Source organism: Tenrec ecaudatus, chromosome X, assembly GCF_050624435.1.
Source record: "Tenrec ecaudatus isolate mTenEca1 chromosome X, mTenEca1.hap1, whole genome shotgun sequence".
NCBI lineage: Eukaryota > Metazoa > Chordata > Mammalia > Afrosoricida > Tenrecidae > Tenrec > Tenrec ecaudatus.
The window spans coordinates 155,648,746-155,663,092 of record NC_134548.1 but is presented as its reverse complement, the minus strand read 5'-3'; the positions used below and the strand labels follow the sequence as shown (position 1 = coordinate 155,663,092).

The 14,347-nt window shown below is 42.6% G+C and overlaps 1 protein-coding gene across 2 annotated transcripts in view; it reads left to right on the top strand.

Moving 5' to 3' along the window:
- The window catches only part of ATP11C (ATPase phospholipid transporting 11C (ATP11C blood group)), a 202,989-nt gene that overhangs the window by 1,563 nt on the left and 187,079 nt on the right, over window positions 1-14,347 (top strand). The window lies entirely within an intron of this gene.

Below are 14,347 nucleotides of genomic sequence, written 5' to 3'. Positions count from 1 at the left end.
GGAGATGGGTTTTGGGATTTTTCTTCCTAAACCTTGGCTATTTCCTAGAAGCGTGTAATGGGAAATTGGAGTCGGGGGTTACCTGTGGCTCAGAGCGGATCCTGAATGTCATAGCCAGCCGCTTGCACTGGATGCCTGCCTAAAACTAGCGCCTCAAATTGGGTTCTCACCCTGAGCCCTGAGAAGGTGAGAACAGCCAGATACTTCAGAGTTCTAGTTCACATCGCTTCTTGTGATCTTGGAGGGTCGGGATGCAGTGACTAAAAGGGAAAGGTGACAAGGAGTGCTCTTTGGAATGCCCGGAGAAAGGATATATTTTTTCCCTTTTTGCCTTTCCCCCTGGCTTTCGTGGTGGAAAGTGGCTGGCCTCTGGATCATACTAAATTCACTAGCTTCCAATTGAGCTTCTGACATTCCGTTTTGAAAATAAAAACGGACCGAGCACGCCAAGTGCTGGGCTCCAGGCTCCTTTGGCTGAGAGCGATCTGCAGTGCACGGGAGCCTGGTCGGGAAGCCGGGCTGGCCCGCCAAGCCCTGCTTGCAGTACAATTTGCAGCAGTTGTGGAGATGCCAGCCCGCAGGGTTGAGGCCAGTGCTGTGCATCCTCCAGCGTCTCTGCAGAGAATCCCTTACACTCGACCTGAAGCGAGCTTTGTTAAACCTCCGTGTTGCGGCCCGAATACCCCAGCGCTCACACTGGCCTGCTCCACCATGACTATGGTAAGTCTCGCACCGCTCAGTGCAGTAAGGTTTGGAGTTGTAGCTGAGCCCTAGGCCGAGGGCTGGGCTTGAATCTGCAGAGGGACCACACTGACGGAACCTGCTCCCTGATACTTCTAAAGGGTGGCATGAAGACTTCAGGGAACCACGGTTTTGCTCCCTTTGGGTCCAGTTAGCCATCTGCTGCCCTCATCTTTTGCCTGGCAGAGACTCTTGGAGGGTCCCTCTCGTCTCAACCACTATGAAATGGAACTCACTGCCTTGGGTGGTAAATCATTAGGGGAACAGATGGCCTCATCTTTCTCCCCAGGGAATGGCTGGCCTGTGGGGTTGATCGCTGACCCCTTGGCCAGCAGCTGAGTGCTTTAACCACTGTACCACCAGGGCTCCCGTTCAACCATTAGAGGACTCCAATTTAAGATTTAGTTTGGACTGGGGAGACTATAGATTAGTATAATCCCAGGTGAGTGCTATATCATGATTGCATTAACATTCTAGAGATGGGGCTGTTAATTCCGAATCGTGTGTGTCATGTACCTGATGTTGGAACTGGATTACAGTGGTCTTGATGGCAGTGTCTGGTCATTGACAACTAGACAGCTGCCTGAGAGAGGAGGGATTTCCAGGTGACAGCAGACATAGGGAGTGAGTCTGTCTGAGGAGTTAGCCTCATCTTCAGTGGCTCAGTAGTAGTTGCTGGATTGCTTGAAGAAAAATGCCATTTATTTTGGCAGGTTCTCCAACCTCAACCTTAAAGAAATAGTGCTTTGTGTTATATTTCTAAAAGACATGCCTCCATGTCTTTGCTATTGTGTGTTCCTTTCCTTCTGATGTTTTATGATGCTCCTTTGGACAGTTTTGTGGTACAAAGGAATTGGTAGATTTGGTGTGGGATTTTAGGATTTAAGTATCCAGGGCTGTCCGTAAAAGATTTAAGAGCCAGATACCTGAGTAATAAAAACATCCACTGCCTGTTCCTAGTCAATATCTCCACTCTCCATGAATGCAATAAATAAATTATAGTTCTGGCTGTATAAATTTTTTCTGTCAAAGGCTTCTTTAATTGGAAGTCTGGACTAGTTGAGACTTAAGGGCATGCATTTTTATGTTACCTTGTCATTTTTTTCTTCAGTCAAATTCCTAATGATTATAGTGGCTTTTCATGTGAGTTTAAAGATTTATTGAGTGTCTAATCAACAATAATTTCCCTGTATTTTTTGAGAACTAAATTATTTCATGGTATGGATTTTGGACCAAACGTTTCTGGAAAAAGTCGATTTGGGGTGTGGTCAAGCAGGAAGCAGCCTGTCAGGTTAGCTTGGCGCAGTGAGTGATGTTTATGAGCTGTGGATTTCTAGATCATTGATACATGGAAGTTTTTCCAAGTGTCAACTACTGAAGGCCACCAGGAAATTTAATTCTCAGATTCTAGGCGCTCTCAGTGAGCTGCTTTGGTTCCCTAAAGCATGCAATGTACAAGCCTCACCAGCCAAAAATGCCTGGGGTTCGTTGGCGAGAAATTAAACTGCATAGGGTAGGATGCAAATTCAAAATAAGACCTATTGAATTAATGAAACTCAAGAGCTAATTTGTTATTTTGCATCCTCAGCAAGGCTGGTCTAGTGAAGCAGAATAGGGAGGCAATTAACAAAATCATTAAGGTAATTGTGTGTGTGCGTGTGTGCATGCGCATGCATTTCCAGGAGCAAGGTTTTGGTTTTCTCTTTGCATTATCAGGGTGATTAAGCTTTTTTTTTCTTTCTCTGTTTCACTTTACTAGTAACCTTGACCCAACATTTCTGAGCGTGGCAAATATTTATTTTTTTAAAAAAATTCTATTTAGAAAATAAATCTATAAATACATAATGTAATATTTTAGTTTATGTAAATATTCCAGTTGATCTGTGTGTCTTGCACATGGCTGGATTTTACTCTTGGAACTTCCCCTATTTAAATGTAACATTTTTATCATGTTTGAATTGTCTTTTAACCTGTATGGAGCCATTGGTGGTGTATTGAGCCAAGCATTGGGGCTGCTAACAAGTTAGCTTACCTTGCCAACTGTAAGGTTGTTGTTTCAAACCCATCAGCTGCTACATGGGAGAATGGTGAGACTGCCTGCTCTTGTAAAATTGTAGTCTTGGAAAGCCTATGGCATAGTTATTCAATGTTCTAGAGGGTTGCTGTGAGTTAGAATTGATTCAGTATCAGTGGGTTCAAAACAAACAAACAAACAAACAAAACTTGTGTCGCTCCACTAATCAGTGTGGGAGAGAATTTTATGGAGATGCAGAGATTAAAGCGCTTGACTGCAAACTCAAAGGTTGGCAGTTTGAACCCCCCCCCCCCCAGATTGTCCGTGGGTAAAGGAATGTGACAGTTGGCTACCATACAGCTTTGGACACCTGACAGGTCAGTTACACTCTGTCACAGATGCTTGAATCAACTTTCTGGCAATGGTGTCTTTTGTGTATGTTTTTCAAAAATCTTCCTGCAAGTGGATCACCAGGCCTTTCTTCTCTGGAGCTGCTGAGTGGCTTCAAGTGCTCAACCACTGCACCACCAGGGGTTCTTAAACGTCCATTAAGGGCTTTGAAAACTACCTAATGTATAGGCAGGCAGTCAATATATCCACTAAAGGCTTTTAATAGCAATAGTCATAAGCATAAATAGAAAGTACGTTGGGGACACTTGGTGTTTTACATTGCTCAATCAGTCAAAGGTAGAAGGGGGAGGAGGACAAGCCCCGTTGTAGTTTGTGGAAAGCTTGACTTCTCGTTAAAACGGTTCACCCTAAATAATGAGTCTACTCTGTCACAAGGGATTCCCTGAGTAGGAATCCCCTCAACAGCCCACCAACAGCTATTGACTTTTAGCAGAGGTGAGATTCTGGCAGGTGAAGCTATTTTCAAATTGTTGCAATTCTTACCATGAATGTTTTGTTTTTCTTAACCCTTCAGGCTTCAAGCTGACAATTGACCACCATCTGCACAATCTGAGGGAGCCCTGGTGTACTTTGAGGGAGAAAGACGAGGATGTCTGCTCCCATAAAGATTTACAGTCTCCGAAACCCTAGGAAGCAAGTTCTGTAGGGTCCCCGTGAGCTGGATTCTACTCGATTACAGTGGGTTTGGGCATTTTTGGAGGTGAAGATTGGCCAGTGGTCTCGGAAAGAACCATAATTCACTTCCTTGTCGCTGCAGGATGTGCAAACAAGTCTGTTGAGTCAGTTCAAATTCTAGTTTGCTGAATGATGGAAAAACATCTTCATGACTGACAACTTGTCTAGCGTAGTTGATCAGTTTTTTCTCAAAAAGGATGAAGACTTGGACACAAAATAAAAATATGTTGTTTCTTTGAGATGGTAGCACTTCGTGCACATCTGTAGTGCTTTGTATAGATCTCCATCCCAAATCATTGAGATTGGGGGTATTACTTGACTGGGTGGAGGGAGGGCCTATGTGCCCCTAAGTGGAATTGGGTGCTCTGCTCAAGTTCATTTTCCTTCGTTGAGCACTCACCCTCTTGGCCAGGCAGAAGGGTAGATCACCAGTGATTGTAAAACATATTAGCAAGACTGCAGCATATGTTAAAACTGCTGCGGCGTGATGATGAATGAGTGCTCAGCACTGCTGAGATGGGCGAGGGATGCCCCATGCCAACACATTGGCAGGCAGAACGTCTCAGTTACTGCGGTCCATGGATGGATTGTGGGTGCAGCTGACTTCTGGATTCTCTCTGGTTCATAGATGCTGGGTGATGGCGATCCAGGTTTCTAGGAGGTTACTGTGCACTTATGAAGTTTAGATTGTCATTCGTTTTTTGCCCTAGATCTATTTAATTAAATAGGAGAGGGTGATGAAGACTGCTTTTTACTTCAGGAGATTTCATTATCTGCTTTTTAGCCGCCTCTGTTTCATATTGTTTGAATCATTAGTTGGCGTTGTTTCCCCATTCCATACCTCTTCATGTAGCTATTCTTGGGACAATTAGAGCAGTGTACTTGATAGTACATTGGTGGCAGGCATAACATGAGTTGAGGTAAATAGTAGGTGCTTACTAAATACCCAGTGAATTGTTTTGAACTGAATTGCAAGCACAGGCTGAGAATCAGGGTTAATAGGTGAAAAACAATTGGTTTTTAAGGCAAACAGCAACTGAGAAGTTCATGCATTTCACAGTGGACTAATAACTGCAGAGCTTTCTTTCAGTGCACAAACCAACACCATGCTTATTCTAAATAAGGGGAAAATACTGTCAGACCTTCTTTAAAATAAAGCCTGTATTTGAGACTGCTTTCCCTATTCACCTGAAAGGGAGTCTTAACTTGTTGCCCTTTTGTAGTCATTCATAGAAAACTATAATCACTATACCATCCCCCAACGTCTAAATTTACAAGCAAATTCCCAATTTTTTTGTTAGATGCAGTACATGACTGTATGTAAAGGTGACCAGATGTTCTGCTTTTTAACAATTTTTCCTGCGTCCCGCGGCGTTTTAAAAAAGTCCTCTGATTTTTTGAAAGAATGCACAACAAGCTAGGGTATACGGTTTTCGGTTGCCGTGTGGCTATTTCGCTAGGGTATGAGTTTTATCAGTGGTGCCCTGCTGGTGTCCCGCTTTACCGATGTTAAAGTCTGGTCACCTTAGTGTATGTACTTCGTTGCCACCATGTTTATTTTGAAAACCACAGCTGCAACTGTATCTCCTCGAGCCTTCATGGGAAGTGTGCAGTTTTTTGTTTTTTTTTTTGGATTCAGGATGCTTCAGTAAGGGTCAAAACCCAAGGTGATTCCTAATGCTTGCAACCCAAAAGGAAAGAATAGAACTTCCCCACAGGGTTTCCAAGGCCGTCAAGTCTGTGTGGAAGCTGAGTGTCACATCCTTCTCCCAGGAAGTAGGAGTGGCTGGTGGGTTCTAACCATTGATCATCAGCTTAACATCCAAGCGCTTTAACTTGTGCCGTTACTAGGGCTTCGTTCAGGGACTATAAGGTACTTATCTGTATATCCACTTGGCATCAGCTGGGTGGACACATGTAGAGAGAAGGCAGAGCAAACGAGTGTGAGAGACTTGGAAGCACTTATGTTGTGAACCTTGGCCTTGTTAGAAGGGTAAGAGTAAGTTCCTGTTCTGCTATTTCTTCCCAGAAAACTCACTACCATCGAGCTGATTCTGACTCTTAGCGACTCCGTAGGGGCAGGGTAGAACTGCCCCTTTTGGGTTTCTGTGGCTGTAACTCTTTACACGGTTGGCTTGCCTCATCATTCACCTGCAGAGCAGCTGGCGGGTTTGAATTGCTGACCTTACAATTAGTAGTAGTAGTACAATGCATGACGCTCAATGCCATCGGCTCCTTATTTATTCCCTAGCTTTGGAAATTGGGTACTGAGGGCTGTGATTTATATATGTCAATGTGTTTCTCAAGATGCAGTTCTTGGGCTAGCATAGGAATCATTTAGGATGTCTATTATAAGGTCTCAAACGTACTTAGTCCAAGTCTCAGGTGATGAATTTTAGGAACCTAGGTTTTTAGCAAGCCCTCGTGGCAGTTCTTAGCCTCAGTAGAATTTGAGAATATCCATCTATAATCTAGAAAACACTGATGTGTATTTTCTGGGCACACTCCCTGTTCATTTCTGGGAACTTTGGCTTCTTCATCCATAGAACGGAAATAACAGTACCACGTAAACAAGGTTGGTGAAGTGTTTGGTAGACTAATCAGTACTACTGCAACTGTGTTTCAAGTCCTGAAATCACCCCACGGTTGATGATTCTAAGAGTACCCACAGGAAACACCATGTAGTCATATTCCGGGCTAAAATGTATCTCAACAAAAGCATATAAAAGGAAAATCAACAAAAGGAACAGGTATGCGCATGGTGAACAGAAAGAAGCCTGGTGCCAGCATGTAAGATTTCTCTTACAGTGGATACACTTAAGCTCCCCAGCAACGAGAAGTCACACCCCATGCCAAGTCTTGTGCCCTAGAGATCCCATGCCAAAGATTTTTGTTTGAGGCTGGTCACATGTTAAAATTCTGCACTTCTAGAAGGAATGTAAATCTTCAACATAGACTTCCTCTTTCTCTGTGTGTGTAATTTGTACACACAGTTTAGGGATCGGGAGACAGCCACTGAGGCGGGTGGGATCTCTCCTGACATTTCATTCCCCAGATGTCATTCTGGGGACAACCTTCTTAGCAGTCTTTTTAAGAATACCAGCCTCATGCCTGCTAACTCTTCCGAACACCAACACAATATAGAAATATTTTTCAGTAAAGGGAAATGACTCGCCCAAGGCTATTAAGCTAATCAGCAGCAGCAGCAGCAGCAGGGCTGAAAGTAACCGAGCCTCCCAGCAATCACACTTTCTTTTCACAACCACACACAGCCATGTGGCTGCAGCGTATGCCATTCTGTTTTGTGTTATATTGTTGCAAACATTCACTATTTGTCACTTGCAGCAGAAGAGCAGCCTGCCAGTAGGACATTGATGCGCCCAGTGGGGGAGCCAGGAAGTATTGATGTTTCTGCCAGTGTAGCGTCAACACTTGCTGCTTTCCTCTCTGGAGCATTGCCAAGGGCGTGGGTTTTCATTTGTCCTGGCTTGTGGGCATTTGCTTCGGTCCCTGCTTGTGATGTCCGTCTACCCCACCCTCATTTGCCTCACCAGTGCCTCCCATTTTGTCCAAGGCTGTTAGGGCACAGGCCGCTGAAAACACTTATCCTTCGGGGTAACAATTCCAGAAAAATGGGTATATTGAAGAGTATTTTGCCCATGAGACAATATAGGAAGAACATCACCAGAGGGAGCAGTTAGTTGGAGAAATTATTGGCCTACTAAATTAATTTTAAGTTGTTATTTATAAATATGATTTTAGTCCATTATCGTTTTCCTGAGATTTGTAAGCATGGAAAACCCCAAGGCTATCACTCCAGATAGTAAGTTTCCACCTGTCTCACTATTATCATACATGGGAATTAGCAAGTCTCTTCTGATTTGAGAAAAGAATAAGGAAATGGGGCAGTAGTGGTATAGCTCTACAGGGAGCAGATGCCAGGAGGGAAATGTCACAAATAAGGAACAGCTGGGTAGAGCAGCTTATGTAAGCTACACCTGTTGTGTAAGCAGTGGGGATGTTCTTTAAGCTTCACAATTAATGTTGTTTGCAATAATAAGGATTAAAGGATCTTACTTGGAGCTGTGGAAGTGTGGAAAGCCTGGCCCTTGCTTTTTAGTGGCTTGTAGCCTGGTTCAGGAAGCAGAAGGCCATCAGTGCCGGTCCTTTGAAGGGCGCAGACAGTTAAGTGCAGTAGGCATTCAGAAGAGAAAACGAGCTCACTATGGCTATGGTGCCTCCTCATTCTTCCCCTGCGTGTGTACACAAACACACACACACACACACACACACACACACACACACACACGGCTTTAAGAAGAGGTAGAATGGTGAGCTGGGCTTTAGGGGACCCAAAGATTAAAGTTCACCAGAATTTAGGGAAGCCACCTTATTCCAGGAGGAGGCACTTACCTGAGAAACTGGCCAGGGTTATTTCTTAGGGTACTTAGAGAGCAGAGAACCAGCCTACTTAGAGGGCATAGGTTCTATCTCGAACTGCGACGATGAACCAATCCTTGATCTTTAGTGTCATCTGTTGGCTGTCGACAAATTTAGAATTGAGGAAGAAAAAAAAAAGAGGATGGTAAATGTAGACATCCAAAAAACCAAACCAACCAAACTTACCAAGTCAAAATTTGACTCATGCTGTAGAATAGGATAAAACTGCTCCTGTAGGTTTCAAAGACTGTAACTCTTTACAGGAGTTGAAAACCTCATGTTTTTCCTGAAAGTGGACATTGGGTGGCTTTAAGTCTTCATAACCAGAGTTTATAGGAATGTTAGCATAGAAATTCTGATGGTGGTCCTCAGTCTTCTGGGCTGCAGTAAGCATTTAGGTCATGACATTGTGGTACACAGTTTTCGGGGGCTGGTTACTCAGTTGCTTTGTTTACCCATATGGGAACATACATTTGGATTTTTAGTACATAGAAACAGTGTGATAGTTAACTATTTTTAGAGATAGATCACAGTAGAAGAGTACATGATGTTCTTTACACTTCTGTTTCTCTACCACTGATCACATGTATCTTAATGGACATTCAGACCTGAGCATGTTATACTGACTTACTAGAATATGAACTGCATCTTATTTTCATCTAACCAGTTCATTAGCATCAGTCCTCTTTCGTATTTGCTCCTTCTCCACTCTTCCCCTTTCATTACCTACCCCAGTAGCTCAAAGTAGAAGCTTGCAGCCAACCCCACATCTAATCTGTCAGTAAATTGAATAAATTCTGTCATCTCTGCAATAGCCCTCAAACCTATGTAGCACTTCTCTTCATTCCCACCACTATTGCCATTCCAGTTCATGCTACTACTCTGGGCCATTGCAAAAGTAAACCGCATTCATGTCTGCTTTCTCCGCTCCATCCTCCACATGGCAGTCAGAGAGAGCCTTTACAAATGCATATCTAAAGGTGAGAAATGAGGTGGGAGAGAGGAGCAGAATCCCACGACCACTAAACAAGTAGAGCCTAGAGCGGAGCGCATCCGAGATGCCTGCATTGAGAGGCAGTAGAGGCCAAGGCACATAGTGCAGCACCCACATCATATGACTGAGGGGCTCCACATAGCTAACCTCCAGTGACACATAAGGGGAAGGAGAACCCAACTCCACACTAGCCCTATTCCCACCATGTAGCCCTCATTCATTCATTCCCTCCCACAACACTCAACTCCGCAATGGGGTTTGATCATTTGTTGCAATGGCTACACAGAGCTCCATGACAACTTTCATGATTTATTAGTGAATTAGGATACAAGTCATAATCAGTATTATCAAGGATACTGTTCTGGTCCATAGCGCCTCTTTGTCATGTTTGCAGGCACTTCCCTCTGGTCCTCAGCCTTAGCCATATGGCCCCTTGGCCTCTGTCCTCCTTGGACAAGTATTACAAAGTTCCTTTAATACTGATGAACTGGGCAATGAATGTAAAAATGTGCTTTACACAATTGATGCATGTATGGCTTGTGATAAGAGTTGTATGAGTCCCTAATAAAACGATTTTAAAAAGTTGTACGCGACCCCAATAAAATGATTTAGAAAAAAATACTGATGTGCTAACCAATCTCCTTATTTTAGGTCCATACACTCTTATCAGCATGCTCCTACTAAGTCATTTGGTGGGAGATACATAGACTATGAATAGAAAAGCCATGGCAAGTAATTGGACTTTTACCTCAGAAAACTTCAGGTGATTTTCCATTGCTGTAAGATTAGTGTAAGATTTGGCCAGTGTCAGCTCTCTTCTATATTCTTAAACCATCTGTCACATGCCACAGGACCTTCATGTATCTTGTTTCCCTTACTTGGTATACTTCTCTACTCTGGTCACTTGTCTCTATTCTTACTCATCTCTCAGATCTCAGTTTAATCATCACTTCTTCAAGGTGTCTGACTAACCCTTCCTTTACACTTTAGAAGCCCCCCCTTCCTTTAGAGGCAATCATTTTTTTATACCTTAAATGCACTTAATTGTATTTTTAACAATTTTTGGCATACAATTCACATACCATACAATGGCTTATATTACAAAGAGTCATGCACTCATCACCACAATAAATCTGGGAACATCTTATTCATTCTTGTATTCATTATTATTAGCTCCTAATTAACCATTGCAACCATAACCGTAAGGAACTATTAAATCTAGTTACTGTCTCTATGGATTACCTATCCTGGATTTCATATAAAGAAAATCCACAAGAAATCAACAATGACAACACAATAAAACAGAAAAAATATCAATCTAAAAGAAAACAGAAGATAACAGAAACTAGAAGAAAATAAACACTGAGTCCATTTTTAATGGAAAACAAATGAGAAATAACTTATCCATATCTGTAGTAATCCATTTTTTCAGTGCACTCTGAGGGCAAGACAACTCACATTCCTAGTTAATGGTCTGAGGGAGTCAAATGGAGGCTTATTTTGAATGGTGACTCTCTGCAAATGGATTTTGGGCTATCACTGTCTTCAATAGCCTTCTACAAACTGGGTGTTCAGGGATCCAAAACCCTTCTGTAGGTAACAGGACATCCCCCTTTCAGAAGGGTTGCAAGGAGAAGACGAGCCAGTCACGGTGCAGGCTAGCAACGATGAAACATAAAACTTTCCTCTAATTCCTAAATGCTTCGTCTCCCCCACTATCATGATCCCAATTCCACCTTACAAATCCGGCTAGACCAGAGGATGTACACTGGTATAGATAGCAACTGGAAACACAGGGAATCCAGGATAAAATAAAAATAATGTATAAATCATCAAGGGTTTATGAGGGGAGGGGGAGCGGGGACGGAGGGGAAAAATGAGCTGATACCAAAGGCTTAGGTAGAAAGCAAATATTTTGAGAATGATGAGGGCAACATATGTGCAAAAGTGCTTGACATACAATGGATGTATGTATGGATTGTGGTAAGAGTTGTATGAGCTCCCAATGAAATGATTTAAAAAAAAGAATATAAGCTCTAATACAATTCTTTCCTATGCTCTTGGATTTTACTATTTATAATCCTTGTATTATCAGGCTGGTGTGCTTCTTTCATGTGGACTTATTTGACACTATACTTAGATGACTGCTTGTTGTAAGCCAAGCTTTTAAGGACCCCAGACACTATTCTTTTTGATGGGGCACCATCTGATTTCTTTACTACACTTTGCTCTTGCACCCATGTCTTCAGTGATCATTACATGAGGGTAAGTATCGTGTAAGACCCCATATCTCTAGGGTTGCCCTGAGTTAGAATTGACTTGACTGCAGGCAGTAAGTTTGGTTTTGAGTTTGAGTTTGAGTTATATCACAAATATCTTCTCTCATTTTGTGACTTGCCCTTTTGACTGAGTTTTGTTGTTGCCATTTTTTTAGATGTCTTTATGAACAGAAATTCTCAAAAAAATTTTAGAGTGCAACGAATGTATAGGGGTGCTTTGCTCAATTGATGTATGTATGGATGGTGATGGGAGTTGTATGAGCCCCAATAAAAAGATTTGTTTTTTTAAAAAGGTTAAAAAAAAGAAGAAAATGAGTAGGGAAAAGAATGTACAGATGTGCTTTATATAATTGATGTATGTATATGTATGGATTGTGATAAGAGTTGTATGAGTCCCTAATAAAACAAAAAAATTTTATTGGGGGCTCATACGATTCTTAACAAAATCCATACATATATCCGTTGTGTCACGCACATTTGTACATTTGTTGCCATCATCATTCTCAAAACATTTGCTTTGTGATTGAGTCTTTGGTATCAGCTCCTCATTTTTTCCCATCCGTCCCTACTCTCCCCTCCCTCATGCGCCCTTGATAATTTATAAATTATTATTTTGTCATAGCTTACACTGTCCAGTGTCTCCCGATCTCTTCATCCACTTTCTGTTGTCCATTCCCCAGGGAGGAGGTTATATGTAGATCCTTGTAATAGGTTCCCCCTTTGTACCCCACCTTCACTCCACCCTCCAGGTATTGTTACTCCCATCCCTGGTCCTGAAGGGATCATCTGTCCTGGATTCCCTGTGTTTCCAGTTCCTATCTATACCAATGTACGTCCTCTGGTCTAGCCAGATTTGTAATATAGAATTGGGGTCATAATAGTGGGGAGAGGAAGCATTTAAGAAGTAGAGGAAAGTTGTGTTTCATTGTTGCTACCCTGCAACATGAGCTCATCTCCTCCCCACAACCCTTCAGTAGGTGGGTGTCCACTTGTCTACAGATGGGCTTTGGGTCTCCACTCTGCACTCACCCTTATTTACAATGATAATATTTTTGTCTTTGATGCTTGATACCTGACCCTGTTGATACCTCCTGGTCACCAAGGCTGGTGTGCTTCTTCCATGTGGGCTTTGTTGCTTCTGAACAAGTTGACCGCTTGTTTATCTTCAAGCCTTTAAGACCCCAAAAGCTATATCCTTTGATAGCCAGGCACTATCAGCTTTCTTCAACACATTTGCTTATGCACCCATTTGTCTTTAGTGATCATATCGGGAAGGTGGGCACCCACTGATAATGATTTTTTGTTCTCTGATGGCTGATATCTGGTCCCTTCTACACCTCGTGGTCACACAGACTGGTGTGCTTCTTCCATGTGGGCTTTGATGCTTTTGAGCTAGATGGCTGCTTGTTTACCTGCAAGCCTTTAAGACCCCAGATGCTATATCTTTTGATAGCCAGGCACCATCAGCTTTTTTCATGACATTTACTTATGCACACACTTGTCTTCAGCAATCCTGCCAGGAAGGTGTGCATCATGGAATGCCAATTTAATAGAAAAAAAGTATTCTTGCATTGAGGAGGTACTTGAGTGGAGGTCCAATGAACATCTGCTGCCTTAATGCGAAACCTATAAATATATGCACGTAGATCAGTTTCTGCACCATACTATATAAATATATTTACATATGTACATGCTTGTATTTAGACCTCTATAAATACCCTTTGTCTCCTAGTTCTTTCCTCTAGTTCCTTTTACTTTCCTCTTATCCCACTATCATGCTTAGCCTTCATTTGTATTTTAGTTATTTCTCTCGGTTACATTACCCTTACCAGGCCTCTCACACTTTCCTTGCCACTAATTTTGGATCACTTGTTGCTGCTCCCTTGTTCCTGGGTTGGTCATCACCACCTCCTTACCCCCGCCTCCCCCTCTCCCATGTATCCCCAGAATCATGGGTCCCGTTGTTTTCTCCTCCAGACTGTTCATCCAACCTATCTTATCTAGGTAGATCTTCAGAGATAATATGCACCCAAGAAAACAAGGCATAGCAAGACAAAGTGACAAAAGAGAACACAACGATGACAACAAAAAAGAAAACCAATCACCTATAAAAGAATATTTTTTTAAATATTTTTTTTAATTTTAAAAAGAAAGAAAAACCTGTAAATAGATCAAGGTCTGATTTTTTTTTTACCTCTAGGCATGTCCTCCAGTCAAGTCTGAAGGGGTTGCCATGCTCTGGCCCTGGAGTCTATCCTTTGTACTTCCTCAGGAGCTCCCTGCTATTCCCCCTCCCCCCGGCCCCCGCATTCTGCCACACGCCTTTAGTGTTTTGCCTCTGTGTTGCAGGGTCAGTCTGGGCCAATCCCAACACTGAGTCTCCAGTGTTGTCCCCCATAGGGCCATGGGTCAGCGAGGGACATCATGTCTCATAGTGGGATCAGTCACATGGTCCACTCTGTACATTGGCTGCTCGGAGCAGGGATATTGTCCTCCAGGCCGGGTGGGCCAGGATGTGCTCCACTCTCTTCCTTCCCATTCATTTCCTCCCGTGTGCTCTGATCAGACATGTCCCTCTCCACTAGCTGCAGCTTAATTGCTGTCCTCTAAAGTAAACTCTTCTGGGGGAAGAAATTCTTAAATTTAGTATAGTTAAAATTCCCAATCTCTTTATGGCTAGTGCTTTTCATATATATTCAGAGATCACAGTGTTATTATCTTAGCAATCTTTTCCACTAAAATTTCATGTTAGCTCCTATTTACTACTCTGTTTCTCATTTCCGTAGCCACTTA